At 37.2% G+C, this 18,812-nt stretch overlaps 1 protein-coding gene and 1 long non-coding RNA gene across 7 annotated transcripts in view; one reads left to right on the top strand and one right to left on the bottom strand.

The window, feature by feature from the left end:
• Positions 1 to 18,812, top strand: part of LOC5568412 — a 193,425-nt gene that overhangs the window by 77,588 nt on the left and 97,025 nt on the right. The gene's annotated exons all lie outside the window — the stretch shown is intronic.
• LOC110675698 lies at positions 18,310 to 18,706 on the bottom strand. The gene is made up of 2 exons (XR_002499723.1): positions 18,554 to 18,706; positions 18,310 to 18,502 (listed from the first exon to the last, which is right to left on the bottom strand). It is a non-coding gene; the product is annotated as an uncharacterized LOC110675698 (long non-coding RNA).

The raw sequence follows: 18,812 nt of genomic DNA, 5'->3' as shown, positions 1-18,812 counted from the left end.
ATTATCAAGAAGTATCAATATCCTGGAATAATTTGAACGTATACTATGTGGATCAAGTACATCTTGATGCTCTGTATGGCATCAAACGAAATTGTCAAGATGTACCAATGCCCTGAAGTAATTTGACCTTTTCTACGTAGAGCAGGTGTATCTTAGCGCCCTGAAAGGTATCAATTGGTAATTCAATGCTTTTACAACGCCTTGGATTTATTTGACCTTATCCTGTCGTCGTAATTGATTTTTTTTCTGAATCTTGCTCAATCAAGGCCAAAATTGAAAAATGAATTGAATAATAACAAAAAATATTTTTTTTTTTCAATTTTGATGCGGGCGTTTACATTTACTAAAGTTTAAGGACAGTTGTTCTTGAAGCAATAAATAAATCGATTAACTATTTTATTTTATTGTATAGAAATTTTCCGATTTTCTGCTTTATTGATAGAAAAAATGATCCTATCATGACTAGCAAATGGAGAATCACTTTCTTTAATGATTCCCAATTTGAGTAGCTCTTCAATCATCTTATTTACTTTAATATTATTATTTTGAGAAAGTCTTCTAGGCTTAATGATTCAATGTTGACAAATGATCATCACTTGTATCACCTACATGCTCATCAGTCTTCAAATTACAAATTAAATCTATATCTTTTACCTCCAATTCAGCTTCATTTGTGTTGTTTTTAATTTCTTTTTTGAATACGCGAATTTGGCTCTGATCGATAATTGTTTTCACTCAGGGATCAATAATAACGTCTCTTCCAATTATTACGTCCTAGGGATGTATTGCCAAATCAGGAACAAGCAAAAAATTAATTCTGAAAAACAAATTTTGATTTTTATATTAGTAACCAATCTACCCACAATCTTAAGTCCAGTTCCTCAAATATCCTTGATTTTTTTTTCTACTAATATAAGGATCAATTTTTCCACATTTCGCTATACCAAGACGTATTAAACAAACTGGACTTCCTGTATCAAACAATGCTTTTAAATCAATACATATCAAAATCAGTCAACGTAATATCTACCAATCCGTCGTGCTCTAAGTGGTCTGTCTTATTTACAATGTCTTGATTTTGAACGACTGCAATCCTGAACGGTTTGTCATATCCAGGCTTCCGTCCATCATCAGAACTCCATTTTGATGCAGCACCACTATACGTTGCTCTACTGTGGTGGTTTCTCGGCCTCATACATTTCGCAACTATATGTCCAGATAAATGGCAATTGAAGCACGTAGAATTAGGAATATTAGATAATAAAAACAGTTTGTGGGATATTAAAGGAATCCAAGACGGTGTCAAATAAGTAAATAAATAAACAGGAGCACTTAAAAATAAGTTGTTTGGCAGACGAATCGTTTGAAAGGCTTTGAGTAAAATTTAAATTGAAGAAAATCCACTCATTTTGGCTTGATTCTTCAAGTGACGATCAGCAATCCCTTCAATCACGTAGTCAACGAGCTCAACTTCATCTATTTCCAACGGCATGGCAAGATTTCTTTTTTCAACAAAATATTCCAGAAATGTCTCCTCCGTTCTCAACTTCCGTAATTCAAGTTTTCTTCGTATTTCAAATGAATTTATTGTTACATTGAAGGTTGCTTGAATAAGATTGCCCAAGCAACACACATGTTATATTAGAGTATTATCAACTTATATATGACCAGATCAGGTTATATAACAGTTGATATTGCACAATTATAACATGTGTGCTGCTCGGGTGAGAACTTCTGAGTAACTCTTCGTGAAAATAATGTTTTTCTTGTCTGTTCTACGGTACTGATGAAAAAATTTGCATCTTCGTTTGGTGATCCCGAAAAGAACGGCAAGAAAGCAGAAAGTTCATCCAATTTGACGACACGATTTTTAGCTTGGTCCAATCCAGTTTCAGTATTACAGTTTTGACTAGTGATTTGACCATCTCCAGATCCACCGACAATCGTACGTTCTCTTCTTATATTCGTTTTACTTGGTCCTGCATTCATCATATCGGGATTATTGATGGCATCTTGAGAAGGAAGACCACTTCCGAGATTCTATGGTGCTACATCTTCTGATCTCAAATGGCTACGCAGAAACATTTTGATATCCCACTCCTGATATTTGTAGTAAAAAGACTTCTTATCTGTTTCAGAGTTTATTTGGGAATGATGTCTAGTCAGTCAAATGTCAGAGAGTATCCTAAATCATAGACTACTACGATTGGGGTAGCTTACTATATTATATCCAACATATTACAATCATTAAGCTGAGAAGCCAGCTCTCTCCCATTAGGGACGTAATGCCAGCAAGAAGAAGAAAGAGTGCGAAAGAATAAGCAAAGCGTAAATGAGGGAGCGTGATTTAAAATTATGAGCGTTAAAAAAAGTTTTTTAATAGGAGAACTTTATCAATGGCTTCATCAGTACGGCGGATGAGGAAGACGTCCCAACACCCACAATAAGTGAAGTTAAGGAGCTGCAAAGGATGGTATTGGCAGCTGGAAAGGATGGAATTGGAGCTTGTCTGCACCTATTGATAGTCAGGAGCTGGGAGGCATGAGACGTGGACATTGCTCGAAGAGAACCTGCAAGCGCTAGGAGTTTTTGAACGCCGTGTGCAGCCCTGTCGTCGTAAAAATTGAGCTTCTTAGTCGTCCCTTTTTGAGGGGGGGGGGGGGCGTTGCAATAGCCCAGAGGGTGCTTCTACAAGGCGTTAATTATGTCGCCTTATAAAAATTTCACAAATATTCTAATATGTAGAAATCACAAATATCACAAGTACTTTAATATAAATTGCAAACAAACAAAAGCCAATATACTTAAGTTTGATATGTAAATTTCCCATAACATGTACGACTTCTTTGCATGTGTCAATGTTATATGGAAGGTCCTAAATTATCGAATATTCTCCATGTAAGGGCAGGACAAGCACCTTCTCGGGAGTTCACTGTATTTTGTGTTAACGGGCTAGATTAGAACATGCTTATTTCACTTTTGGCATTCAGTGTAAAATTTGACACTGCCAAGAGTGATTTTAAATATAAATTTTAATTTCCATGCAGTTGGATATGTATATTACAAACTATTTGTAAAAAAATATAAAATTATTTAAAATTATCCCACGAACAAAATAAAAAGTCTGCTCGATCTTTTTTCTTGTGACGTAACGTTTCTCCAAGGACAAGGACAGAGCCAAGTTTTCGGGGTTTGTGTATAGATTCATCTTGAAACTAAACTCACTTTAAATCAATCCTCTACCAGCAGCATCATTTTCCACCACAGAAAGTTGTTTGAATTACGATAACTTCTTTGTTTTTCGATATTTTTGTACCATTTTTTACAAGTTCTCAAAAATCTCTTCTATTTTTATAAAATGCGTCAATTTTAAGCATTGTTCGATTTGTTCCGGAGATATTTCTAATTTCTCTGATTGACGCTTAGTCATAAATCACTTAAATATCTCAAATTACAAAATTTATCTCATGTTCGGTATTTCGCTTCTATAACATTATATTGATGAGAGTAAATTGTGAAAAATTTATCGATTGCAAAAGCTAATTGAAAAAAAGGTAATTGATGAAAAAGTTTTCGAGCAATGGCCATTTATGTTTCTGGTATTATTCTGGCCGTATAGAGCTCTTAAGGGGGCAGGATCCGTCATTGATTTTGGAATTTTCAAAAGCAGTTTTTTTGTTCAAAACCAATAAAAATAACAGGAAAATGTGTTCACTGTATTCTATTCTCCAACCGGAACACAGTGAACAAATTTTCATCGAAATATTTTCAGTTTTGAACAGAAAAACTGCTTTTGACAAAAACATAATAAGGTATTTATTTTAACTCTAAAAGAAGACAAGGCAATAGAATGATCGGGCACATTGATTTCAACCATTTTTTTGACCTTTAGTACGTTACAGTGCATTCGAAAAACTTCTGCATTTTTTATATAACTAAACATCAAATTCAACAACACCTTTGTCACACTGAAAATGCTAATTATTTGCAATTAATCGTAGTAGCCGAGGTCACAATGGGCCAATGAACGAGTTTACTCGTTGACGTTTCAGCTGTGCCATGCATGCGTGAAAAAAATTAGAACAAGTAATAACATGTATTTTATGGTAAAAAGGTAATAATAATAGAGAGTAAAATATATTTCACTCGAAAAAAAACTGTTTTCTGTCTACGAGATGTAAAATTTTAAAAATAATGGAATCGTTCTGGTGGGCTTTGATCCCACGTCTCCCAATATGCCAGACTGGCGTTATCTGACTACCAACTACGAGATCGAAGCCCACCAGAACGATTCCATTATTTTTCACAGTTTAAGCGAAGTATGCACTTCAACAGAAAAGTAATCGCCTATCTCGATACGTGGGAAACTTCTTGTAAGAAATGCTCAAGAAATGCATTTTTATTTGATCGCAGTACGCAGTTGAAAAGAAATGTCATTTCAAATGTAGCTCACTGTAGGAAATTTCTTGACCATATCTTGAGCAGAAATTTTTACTTTTCTTGAGCGGAACAGCATACTCAGCTTTAACATCTAAATTTGTCTAAATTGACTTTTGTAATTACGAACTTCAGTTTTTTATTTATATAAAAACACCGTCGGCTGTTTTAAACCGTAATAGGCATGACAACCCTAGTTGCGTACTATTTCGTTTGTTAAACACAATTCCTCTCACGTTTCAAGCATTAAGTTTTTGTACCTGCAAAAGTGAACATTTGTTTTGAAATCACTGATACATGAGAAAACTACCTAGTAAATCCTCAAAAGTGGTTTTAATAAAAAACAAACACTATTTTTCGATGGAATACGGAATTCTTCGTCATAGTTATTTAGATTAGGGATATAAGAAATACTATAATATCCCAAAGTTATTGATTGCACTGTGAGCATAAGTAAAAAATGTCAATAAGCTATTTAAGGGGGCAGGATCCGTCATTGGTTTCGGAATTTTCAAAAGCAGTTTTTTCGTCCAAGATCAAGAAAATTTACCGGAAAATGTGTTCACTGTATTCTATTTTGCAAGCGAAACACAGTGAACACATTTTCATCGAATAATTTTCATTTTGGTTCAGAAAAACTACTTTTGAAGTTTCGACGATGATGATGATTACGATGACGGAGCGTTGAACGTTAAGGTCAAAACACGAAGCTTGTCAAAAAATGGTTTATATTAATGTGCCCTGTGAGACCCGATTATTATATTGCCATGAAGCTTTGGCTGATATAATGAAACAATTGTGGGCTTCGTGGCCATATGGTTAGTGTTACCAAGCATTTAGCCGCATCGCGTCAAGAAGTGTGTGTTCGATTCCGGCTTGAGTCCGGAAAACTTTTCATCAGGAATGTATTCCGACTGGGCTTGCTTCCTTCAGAGGACAAATCATTGGACGTGCTGATGTCCTAAAAACAGAGTATATGATGCAGAGCTACTTGGGTACTTCCATGATTCACTTTGGCATGGTTTTTTTTATCGGTCGAATTGCTAAAAACTTTGCAATAAGCAGCACTTCAATACGACGCATAGTGTGGCCAAATATGAGCCCCGTAGCTTAAAAAAAAACCCCACTGCCGAAATGAATCTAAAAAACCAAGAATAGGATCCGGCTCCCTACCAAGTATGGCTGCCGAAAATTGGCGATTCAAGATAAACTTTGATAGGAAAATGGTCGAAAATAATGTCCACCATAATTGTTCTAGGTTATTTCTCTTAGTCTGTTATGCTTAACGATTGTTATGGTTTCAACTGGCATACTTCAGCCGGAATGAACTCACTTTTATAATAAATCTATTATTTGAAATACACTATACGCTAACTACAATTGATCTATATTGCAACGGCGTTGATACAGATTCAAAATATTTATTGATTTTTTACAAGTCGTTAAGATCTACTTCATCCTTGTGGTCTAAGGTTCAATTATTGCAGAGTGTTGATAAAGCTTGGAATTTTCAATTAATGTCCTACAGGGCGTTGAGATGTTCCTAATCTACATAGGGTTAGATCAAATTACTACAGGGCGTTGATATTGCTAATAATGCGCAATTGATGTCCTTCGAGGCGTAAAGATGACTCACATGAGACAAGATCAATTATTTCAGGGCTGAAACTTACGATTGATGTCATACAGGGCGTTAAGTTTCACCTGATCGGCATAGGATAAGGCCAAATAAATCCAAGGCGTTGTAAAAGCATTGAATTACCAATTGATACCTTTCGCTAAGATACAACTGCTCTACGTAGAAAAGGTCAAATTATTTCAGGGCATTGGTACATCTTGACAATTTCGTTTGATGCCATACAGAGCATCAAGATGCACTTGATCTACATAGTATACGTTCAAATTACTCCAGGATATTGATACATCTTGATAATTGCTGTTAATGTCATACAGGGCGTTTAGATAAACCTGAATTACATAATATAAATTCAAATTACTGCAGGGCATTGATACAGCTAGCAAATTTCGATTGATTTTCAGCAAAGCGTAAATACGCTCCATATCTCGCAAAGATCAATATGGAAAAAAGTCAAATTACTTCAGGTAGTTGATAAAATTTGATCTATTGATGGCATACAAAGCACTTAGATGGCATAAAAATGCATCAGATCTATATAGGATAAGATCAATTTACTCCCAGGGCGCTGATACAGTTTATAATTTTAGATAGTACAGGGTGTTGAAATGCATCTGATCAACTTAAAGAAAGGTCAAATTACTCCAGGCGTTGATATTACTTGAATTATTTAATTTATGTCAAACAGGGCGTTAAGATGCAGCTGATCTATATGAGATGAGGTCGAATTGCTCCAAGGCATCAATACAGCTTGGATTTTTTAATCGATACGGGGCATTAAGGTGCACCTGATGTACGTAAGACACTGTCGTATTAGTCTAAGGCGTTTACTCCAGGACTGTAAAAAGCTTGAATTTTTAAATGATGTCCTACCGGGCGTTAACATGCAACAGATATATGTACATGGGAAAACGTAAAATTACCCCAGGGGATTGGAATTTTCAATGAATGTCTTATAGGGCGTTAACATGCACCTGATTGTCACAGAATTTGGTCAAATTACTCCAGGGCGTTGATATGGCTTAGAGTTATTATTAATGCCATACAGGGCGTTAAGATGCATAGGATTTACATAGAATGAGGTCAAGTTAATCCGGGCCATTTATACGGCTTGAAATTCATAAATGATGTTCTACTGCAATTGAACTATATGAGGCAAGTTAAAATGACTATATGGCATCGATATAACTTGGAATTTTTAGTCGATTAAAGTACATCTGATCTGCGTTATACAGGGTCAAATTAGTCTAGGGCGTTTATACATCATGCCAATCTATTCTGATGTCCCACAAGGCGTTAAGTTGCAGCTGATTTATTTACATGGAAGTGGGTCAAATCACTCCAGGGCGTTGGTAAAGCTGGATATATTAAATTGATGTTTTACAGGGCGGCGTAAGGACGCACTTGGTCTACATAAGATGCAGTCAAATTACTCCAGGGCGATGATATAGCTTGACATTACCGATTAACATCATATAGGGCGTTTATGTGTACCTGAACTACGTGGAAAAAGGTCAAATTACTCCAAGGCGTTGTGAAGCCTGTAATTTCAAATTGATGCTCTACAGGTCGTTAAGATACACCTGATCTAAATAGGATAAGATCAAATTACTCCTGGGCGTTGATACAGCTCGTAAATATCGATTGATTTTCTACAAGGCCGTGAAATGCTCCTGATCTCACAAAGTTCTTTATGAAATTTTAATTGATATCTTATGAGGCGTTAGATTGTTGTTGACCTTGCAAAGTTCTGTCATATTACTTACATTTGTTCATGACTTCTAGTGAGAATTAAAAAAAAATCTGAGAAAAGCTTCTTAGTCGTCGACTAAGCGCGACTAAGCAGGACGACAGGGCTGGCCGTGTGCATAGGACGATCTTTGGCGGAGTATGTGAGAACGACGTTAGGAGGAGAAGAATGAACCACGAGTAAGATGGGCGGGACACGTTGGGATAATGTCGGACAACAATCCTGCAAAAATCGTGTTCATCTCGAATCCGGCCGGTACAATAGACGAAGAGGAGCGCAACGAGCTAGGTGGTTTGATCAAGTGGAGAAAAATTTTGGAAGTGTGAGGCCATCGATAAAGTCATGGACCGAGTTAGTTGGCGTAACATTGTGGCGCGGGTCATGTCTTGAAGGACGTAGCGCCATCAAAAGTAAAGTAAAGTAAGCTGATGGTCATGGGTTCGAATCCTACCGGTCCACGATCTTTTCGGGTTGATTGTTTTACGATTTCCAAGGGCATAGAGTATCTTCGTATCAGCCACGAGATATACGAATTGACCGCTATGGGAAAGCATGATCGAGAACAACTTACCTGTGACTAAGAGCGCATTTAACGACATGAACTTCAAACATTGAATAAATTTGTGAACTTTTCCAAACATTTTTTTTTCTCAAAATGGACTGGTCAAGTGAAATTTTGTGTAAACAGCTCAATAGCTGCAGTCATTAATCTTCACACTTCTTCACACTGCCAGGCTAACCAAACGTTAAAATATTCCATTCAAAACTTAAATGCTGGAAACAACAAGAACAACACAATGGAAGAAAGCAAAGGGCCCATTTACCCGTGCAGTACTAAACGCGCACCTAACCGTGAAGACATTTTTATGCTAATCTGATCCCGTTGTCTCCGGAGCAACATTTCGAACGCTCGAGGGCAAATCAAGTTCATTATCATGACAATTAGGTCTTGGCTTCGGTTTTTTCAATTTGGTTCGACTAGTCACGGGCGTTCAAGTCCCGCAGTGCCCACACTGCACTATATATGTGCACTCCCGTGCAAAAGTTTGGTCATATCTCTGGAATTACACATCTAATTGAAACTCTTTATAGATCATTGAAATGGCCATAAGCAAATGTCTTGTCGCATGTATGTTTATAAAAAAATATGAATTTTGTTTACTATTTTTTTTAATCGGAAAACTACTCGAAATCAATAAAACAGTCAAAACAAAAGATTGGCGTCACCCCTCAGTATGTTGTATTGTGCAAAAGTTGAGGTAATAAGAGTAAAAATTCTGTAAAACCTTAGAACAAATATGTGCGCCTCATTATGACGTTCAAATAGGCCATGAAATCAGTTGAAACATGGCAAAAGTATTGACAAACACGTGGTTTGCATGCGTCTAAGATGATCCCAAACTTTATAGATTTTGAATATTTTGAAGACTTTTCCTCCAAAATTTTACAAGTTCTTTTGAAGGTATATTTGATTTCGGTTATAATGCTGCAATAATTAAAAAATTTTGGTTGATTCAATGTTGAGAGTTGAACTTCAGAACTTCAGTGCAACTTTTACAAAATGTCGCTCTCAGAAGTATGGGCAGAGCACTTTTGTAAGTTTTTCCTGGCATGACCCCAAACTTTTGCACGGAAGTGTATCTACTGGATAGCGCGCGATCACCACAAATGAATGACGGGTTTGATGGAGTGTTTACGTGAGCACAGTCTCTGCTGTTGCTTGCTACCCCGAATGAATGAGCCAACTTTGTGACAGGAAATGCGCGCGTGAACTGCCCAATGAATAAATAATTAGACTGTGCTCCCCAAATGCTGCTATTTTTGGTTGATGATTTTAATGGAACCATGGAAGATAGTTGGCCCATTTTTGGACCGAATGGTGCTGAAATTAATTTGTTGCAGTGTTATGGTTTTGGTTTGGAGGAAACGGGTAAACGTTTAGCCGACGACGATGACGGTGGTGATTTAGTGGAGGGAAAGTGCAATAAAACTGCTTGTGGGATTGGACAATGAAGATTTGCTATGAAGATCGTACTTTAAATTTTATATTAAAAACATACAATTAATCAAAAACATGTAATGTTCAATTGTTTGACGAATTGAATAAACTTAACAAAATTTTTGGAAGGAATTTGTGTATGCACAACACGAGAGTTCCAGGTAATACAGAATTCCTTCTCATTTGATTTCGAAGCACGACAAATACAAGCGACGAAAAGCATCCCATCTGTAGCGGTCTATAATAGGATATTTTTCGTTGTAACAAGCTGGATAAATAACGGCAACGAACGAGAGCCAATGAGAAGAGCGTTAATAAAATCCATTTTTCTCGCTTATTTGCCATTGGGACAAGTGTTTTATTTTACTGGGATGATAAATAATCCCGAGCATTTGATTGAAATGCTGTTAAGGATTTGGAGCTTGTTTAGATGGGTTTTATCATGCACTATCATCCCCCCGATTTAATCAGAGCTGTCACAGTGGCAGAAGATGATAAACAAGTTTTCATGATATGCAGCGGATCATGATTGTTACAGAGAGTGATAAGTAAATGATACTCTCAATTTTCTCAAAATTCAACCCCTGCTCTGAACAATAAAAATTAAATGAATTACCCATGTAAACTAATTTTGTAACATGTCTGTATTAAAGAAAGATGAATTACTTTACAAAAAGTTTACCTCTGGTGAGTGCTGAACAAAGAACCCGTAACTTTACCCGTCTGGTGCGTTGCACTAACCACAATTTAATTTATTTAAAACGCTTCCGGTAATTGCACTGCCCCATAACAACTTCCGGCTGGGTTCGCCACCTGAAACGATTCCCGTCAATGACCTCTTTCCGTGGCAGGATAGTAGTCCTGTCCTAGCCGGGGCGTTTCCGGCTTGGTGTCGTAAATGCATCTAATTTCCTCTATTGCATGTGATGGCGCTCCAGGGAAGCCACGGCCCAAGTCAGACAAGCGACGTTCAAAATCCTGATAGTCATCATCAACTAATTTCCCTCCACAAGTCGGAACCCGTGCGCTAGAGTAAGCCCATATTATCCTCCACCTGTAATCATTACACAAAGCCGAGTTACGTTCCTGAACCCCACTAGTTCAGCCTCCCACTACTAGCGCCAACTTTATTGTTGTTGTCATCAATGGGCGTAGACAGGATTTCCATAACGTCACGAATTCCTGTGAAAAAAGATACCAAAAAGATTGGATACGCAAATTGCGGGGCACCCATAGGTCTAATTTTTGAGATTGCCCTTCTCGCAAACGAATCGTCGAGGCTCGTACCAGGCAGATGAACAGCAATGTTTTTCGTATCCGTAAATCCCCAGGCAAAATCTCCAACATTTCTCATTTTTTCAGTTAACGATCGCTCGCTTGAAAATCATATACACCAGGTATAGTATGATGATGCTCATTCACAAGCTAATTTTCATCTGTCGGGTAACCGTTCGAATATTATAATTTTGAATTGAAATAACCAAGAAAATTCCTTTGCCAATGTTGTCGCAGGTAATTTCCAACGGCAGAATTTTATTTGATGTAATAGTCACGTTTGTAACCAACTGGTTACTCACGTTGATTTTGATTCTGATCTTGTCCCTGTTACATTTCAAATATCTCATGAAGCTATTATCAACCCCTTCAGCTCTGCTATCAATTATTTACGAGCCGATAGGAATTCGAAACGCTCCCTCTGCCCCCTGACTACGTCTATGCCGTCATCTACACCCCGAAGCAAGGATATTGTTAGGGAACCATTCCAGGTGGGCTCGGCTTGCCCTCTGTTGTAGACTTTGTGCAGCTCTTTCATACGTCATCGGCTCTGGTGGTATCCGAACGGAAAGGCAAGCAATAATGAAATGCCATCCTGTAGCCGAAGGGTTTGTCACATTTTTTGTTCCGGTGGGGCCATTTGCGCCGGGTGGTGGGGTCACTGAAGGGTGGTTGATGGAAGTGGGCCATTAGTGGGGACTATGATCCATAAATATCTATCTTTCTAGTCAGTCTGGGCGAGGTTGGCTAGGACACGACAGACGCAGCAGGCACAAATATGAGCAGTGGCACTCTAATGGCGTGGATGGTTCCGTTTGGGTGAAAAGAAGGTTCGGCGATGAACCCTTTCCTGTCGTGTTGTATGTGGGTGGGGATGTGTGTGTGTGTGTTTGCGCATAAAATTATTAAATTTAATGGAAAAGGATGCTAAATGTTTGAAAGGGCTAAGCGATTGAAATATGGAGTATGTAGCAGAAATCATCCTCTTAAAAGTGTCCTGGATAAATTTATTCAGCGTTTCGTCCAATAGCAACTCCAAAATTTCCATTTTCGTTTTCCATCAAAAGTATTGATGGCAGAACTTTATAGACTCTTCCAGGCATTTTTGATTCAAGTACATAAAGTATTTCTGCCTGAATAGTTCCAGGGTTATAAAAAGTATTCATCAAAAATTTCACTAATGACTGCTTCCGAAAATTCTTAGCTTAGCTTAGACTGACTACACATATCAATGGTTGCTATTCCGTGATTGACCGAAGTCAGTGAAAATGCACAAAGAATCAACTAGAAGTTTGGCTGGGATTGGCCATAATCTTCTTCAATGTGCATAATTCAGTGCCTCTATTTATACAGGGTCAATAACGTCGCCGGCCACGTCCTTGCAGTTAGGTGGGATTGGGGGAAGGAATGCTAGTGTGTAACCTTTGCTATTTGGAGACCGTGTTTGCCTCTGCATCTCCACAAAGGTTACTGGGAGGGATGTTTGTTAATGGGAAGGATCGTTGGGTCACAGGATTCACTTTAATAAGCGATTAGACCATGATAAATAATGATTTGTGAGATTTATACATGCTTATTTGTAAATATAATATTTTCATTTGATATGAACAATTTCTATGTAGTGGAAAATTATGCCGACACTTGAGGTGACGAACCATTTAAAGTTTGTTGAACAAATACCAAAATGTAACATTCCTACAGCTGTCAGGACGAAAGCATGTGTTATTATATTTTACTTATTTAAAAAGAAACAAAAAACTTGATTGGTTGGAACATCATAGAACACTCTTATTCTTATGCCGACACTTACAGTGGCGAACCATCCAAAGTTTGTTGAATAAAGTGAACTTTTCGCAAGTCTACACTTGTAGTGTCGAACCATTCAATTTTTTTTTTTTAATTTCAAAAATAAAGGTAAAAAGGGGTGTTTTGAAAAAAAAAATGAAACATAAATAATTCATGAATCAGAGTTTATGTCGACACTCACAGTGACGAACAATTCATAATTTGTTGAAAATTCATATTTGCGTCCCACAATTGTAACGATTAAATGTGCAGTCATACATATTTTATAGATTAGAAATAGTAGCATGAAACGAGCTCACCAATTGATCCTTTATCCTTCACTGTGCAGCCACAATCCACTCTAAGCCTCATTCGTTTGCTCGGCTATTTAATAGCACTCAGAAAAAAATAGGCGCGCGACCCGAAAAGGAAAAAAAAAAACTTGGCTTTCTTGACGCACTGCCCAGCAGCAAGCGTCAAGGTCAAAGGATCAAAAAGAACTAACCGATCACGCCACTTTTTCACTTACTAGACCGACGCGCGACATGTTTGATTCTGCCCTCGTCGCTGGCCCCCGTAGGAGCAAGCGTCAAGGTCGAAAGATCAGACAGAACTCACTAATGACTGCTTCAGAAAATTCTAAACAAATACTCTTGAATTTATTTAGGAATTATACCCAGGATCAAGCATAGGAAACATTCACTCGAATATTGCATTTTTCTCGCTCACATCCACAAGCGGTCAAGAGCGAGATTGCCGTTTCTCCGACCAAGCTGAGTGTTTCAATTTCCAATGCGCTTTCTTCTTGTTCGCCGAGCGACAAGTTAGACAAAAACGGCAACAGAATGATTCACTACCGACTCCTTGTGCCGAAGGCATCCGATTGCTGTAGCGAATGATTTTTTACATTCCGATTCCGCACGAGTGGCATTCGTATTTGAGAGCTGAAGAGCGTTCACTGACTGGTAATACACAAGGCGAAATGTTTCAGTGAACGCAAAATCTGTACATTTTGCAGGAAGCTTTCAGTGATCGAATGGTGAACGCGTTCTTTCGTGTCTCCAATTTAAGAGAGGATAGGTGCTCTCTCCGCTCCGTATATCTTTTCATTTTCGGTTTATCTCAATCGTTTACGATTTGTCGGGTTTGCGCTCACCCTAGTGGCGTTCGGCAGTCATTGAACATTCGGTGGCAGCAAATACTTCGCAGATATTTTATCGGTAGCGTTCGGGTGAGTGAGTGAATTTTCCCATGCTTGCCCAGGATTCCTCTTGCGTTAATTTTAAGGATATAAGCGCATATTTTTTGCTGAGACCACTGTAGTATCCGGAGGGAAGAACCGGCTCAAGCCAATCTAATGGCTGGATCAGCTGAATTGCACCAGGAGCATTTCTAGCACAACTTCATCGTCCGAAACACTTTACAGGACTGACTAGTCATTCGTCTCTTCCCGTTTGCTTAGTTTTTTAATTGTTACTGGAACTATATGCCCTTCTGTTTATTTTATATCTTCTATAATACCCTCTGGTGGCTGTAGGGCCAGCTATCTCGATTATTTTTCAAGTTATGGACTATATTCGTTCATTAACATTTTTTTTTTCGAAAGAAATCTCTGATAACTTTGCAACCATAAGAAAAAGTAGTTTTCGGAGAAGTTGCGCTATCAAAATTTCTGAAAGTGCTCGGAACAAAGTTTTTGCGAGAAACTTTCCAGGGAGGCAGGAAGTGTGGCCTGGTATTTGTTTAAAAAATCAAAAAACGCGGACCATAAGTGATAGAAATGTTTGTCCTTCAGCAAATTTGCTCCCAATTGGCTATTCTAAAACATGCTAATATGCTGGTAGTGTGACGTCCATAAAAGCGTTACATTTTCACTCCGAGTCTGCTCATAAATGTAATGTGGTGAAAACAGTTTAAAAATTAGCAGCACTAACACCTATAATTTTGTTCATAACTATAAAGAACAGCCTTCAATTTAAAGAAGGGATAATCTGTGATGAAAAAATTTGCCAATAAAATGTGTACAACCAAACTCAAAAGATGAGCAGCAGTTACAGCGTCGTTCGTATTCTTGGCATTACGCCGCAACCCAACACTTCCACAGTTATTAACCAAATGTTTGCTTTGTCAATGTGGCTATTTTGCATTTTTATTTGTGCACGATACATGAGTACATTTATACTTTATGGCCAAGGATCGACTTGAAACCGAACTAAAATACCTTCAGCAGGGCTTTACTCTATGGTCACAGAAGTTACCACGAAGCAAATGAAGGCAATTAACAGCATTATTATGCTTATCATTTAATCAAGTATTGTCCTATAAATTGACCTCAAAAGATTCACAACTATGGGACGACTGCAGGGCAATCGTATTTTAAAGGACACACTTTTGATCTTTGAAGCCCTCCACAATTACCAAAAAAGTCAGCTCACTTTTCACAAAAACAATTGCATTGTTTTAATTTTGGAAATTATGCCAATCGTCCATTATGCCTAATGTTCATTAGGCCAAACATCCATTATGCCAAACGTCCATTATGCCTATCGTATTTATGCCTATCGTACTTTGCCTAACGTCCTTATGCCTAACGTATTTATGCCTAACGTCGTGCACCCGATTTTATACTTAGAGATGGAAAGCAAAATGTTCTGTATGTGAGATGGTGAGTAAAAGAATGGGTTAGTGAAAGAAAGAGTAGATGAGTAAGCTAGAGACTTGATAAGATTTAGTGAAGTTGATTAATTGCTTTATCGGAATTTCCAGCTGTAGGCATGACAGAAACTCATATACTATTTCAAGTTTGTATCTTTTCAGTCTACATTGTAGACATTGTAAATTTTGTAATCAGAGTAAATCAAACTACAATCAATAAGCTCATAAACAATTTGTTTTGCCTACAAAAAAAATTATGATCAAATATGGATATATCAAAAACATCTTGTTTGATTAATAAGTCAAGCTGTACACCGAATTTTATGCCCACTACTTCAGTGTGTTCTGAAGACCTTAAGAGTAACAATCTTCATAGTAGTACACCTTCCGAGCCATATGAAGCTTTATGGGTAGGAATGAGAATGTTTCACAAGAATTTGGGTGAGTATAGACTGTAGTAGATTTTGTAGATCATAAGGACCTGAACTCCAGGACGATTTGGATGACTTTCAATATCCAATATCTTTGCAAAGTTTGTGGATACGTCTGTTAAGACTTAATGAGTTCTTTGAAGCAAGACATTAATCGCATAAAATAATGTTTGAACCTGTGTAGATAATGGTCAAAACTTCATAATGTTCTGAAGGCCTTAGCATTATACTACGTTAATTATACATTTCTAAATTCCCTGGTGCATCGTAACTTATTACAAATAACTGGTCTGTACACTTTTTGAATGAAAACCTTTAGTTCCATATGATAAATGAGTTCTGAAAGGGAGTTTATGTGTTTTTTACCCTACCTGACGCAGAGATGTTCTGGAATAACTTTATCATCAATATTCCGAATGTATACTTTTCCATTACTCATAAAACTACAACTAATAGTGAAGCAATGCTCAAAATTCCATTGAAAAATATTGAATTATACTCAAATACGAGGAATTTGAATTTTGTATGTCAGCCCCCCCGTAGCCTACGGGTTAACGTAGTTCAGTTCGATCACACCATTTTCTAGTGAATCATACACGAAGTGACATCGTATACCGATATGCCTCGTTCGAGGACTATACCTACGATCTGTTCTTGACAATACAGATCGCAGATTGATTGTCGTACAGGATATCCATCTTCCACTTGCCGAAATTCTGCTCTAGAAAATCGTGCCAGCACAACACAACGCCTCTTGAATGGTTCTCGACAATGCTGTGTAGGGAAAGATGGTTCAAAATGCCAACTTAAGCTCAATCTCATGTTACAGGAATTTAAAATGGTTTAATTAGAAACTTGTCACGTAACACAGTAGTATATAACATTTTGTATGGCCAAATCAAATATTTTTCCAAAAAAAAAACAAACTGTTCGTTCGACGTAAAATATTAATTTTTAGGAAGCATTTTAAAACAATACTTGTTCAAAATGCCAATAGATAAGAAAAAGATAGAAGAAGATTTATCCGAATATAAATATTAGACTATTGGCATAGAAAATTAACTAAATTCCAAATTTAGCAATCCAAAACGGCAAGCTGCGGTTTAGGAAAATCATTCAAAACCCATGCAATATATGTATTTTCGCAATTTCTCATCATAATGGGCTATTTTTTCATCACGCCAATCTGTCATGAAACGGCCTACTTCCCTGCACTGAAGTATGCAGTGCGGGAATATTCATTACGCAACTGAAACCAGTGCTGAAGTGAATCGTTACGCGACACTTTCTCATTACGCAACTGTTTTGAGATGCGTAATGAATCATAACACAACCATTTTTCAGAAATTGTAAAATAATGGAAATAAAATATCAACTGTATTCCCAGAAGCGTTGATTCATAACTGTGGGGCATTGAAAACCGTACCACAGTTATGAATCAAACATAAGACGTTTCCACAACAAACGCCAAAACGTATGCTTTTACTAGCACACCATTCGTTTACATCACAGATGAATTGCTGTTATAGTGTTTTGATCCATAATATGAGTCGATTTGATCCATAATAAGGGTCTGTCTCAATTGCGTTATTAAAATTGGTCCGAACTTAAATTTGACAGTTCAGAAATTAGTTCCCCTCCAATTAATCAACGAACCGTCAAATTTAATTTTCGTCTGGCCCATTTCGCAATCGGACACCAAAACGGACAGCGAACAACCCACTTGCGACCAGGCATTACAATATCATCTGATCACTTAGATCATCTTGGGATGGTAAAAAGATATTATCAGCAATCCAAGAGCGCTCTGATATCATTCAATATCTCTATCGGATGATGATCTTGACACTTGTTTGGTGACAAGGTTTATTTTTGATTCAAATTTGATTTTATTGGTATACTGTCATTACTATTGTACCATACATTTCACACGGCGAGATATCTGATGTTAGTAAATCTTACATGGTGAGTATTTTCCTTTGTTTCCATTGCTATAGATATGTTGAATAAGTTAGACAATGATGAACCACTGAGTTTGAAAATAAAAATGTTAAAGAATGGTTTTAAAACCTGTTGACCATAATCGGCTATTTTACTTCCTCGAGATACAACACGTAGTTTATTTTATTTTATTGAAAATAGTTCCAGTGGGCACCGGTACTTTACAATTCTGAATCGTTTCTACACACAAACAAAAAATGTAACTCCGAAATACCCACCATATGAAAGCTTAGATTCTCTCCAATTATTTGATGGTAAAGTTCAGGTTCGTTTGGGCCAAAAGGGTAATGTGTAATTCCGACAAAATAAATTCCTCTTCAACAAGAAAAGCGTATACAGCTTCATGAGAAAGAAGGAATCTTTTATTTCATTTTATTTGAATATTTTCATTTCATTTACAAGAAAAAAAAACAAATGCATTCTATCATATTTGTATTTTCTTCATGCTTGATAGATTCGTCCAAAGCTCTCCATTATTTCAACCTTGTACTAGAGAGTTACGTGTGTGGAATCACAAATATATTATGGGCTACCTACAAGAAATAATAAATTGAATTTCCTTATGGTCCGAATCCTCTACTTACTTCCTTTAACTTCCGTTGGTTGACATTTAACAGATTATTTTCAACTCTGTTGGGTCAGAGAGCACCCGGACGTGACAACCAGACTGTATTAATCTTTCTTTCATTGCTAGCTAATGCACAGATTGCTCAGATGAGAAGGTTTCATCTTGAATCAAGTGAGTTAAATATTTAGTTCAAAAACTGATCAAAGAGCTCTAAGATAGTATCTTATTATTTGATCCGTATCTTGCTCAAAAGATCGAATGATGAGATAAAATGC

This window comes from Aedes aegypti, chromosome 1, assembly GCF_002204515.2.
Source record: "Aedes aegypti strain LVP_AGWG chromosome 1, AaegL5.0 Primary Assembly, whole genome shotgun sequence".
NCBI lineage: Eukaryota > Metazoa > Arthropoda > Insecta > Diptera > Culicidae > Aedes > Aedes aegypti.
This window is presented reverse-complemented; position numbering and strand designations above follow the sequence as displayed.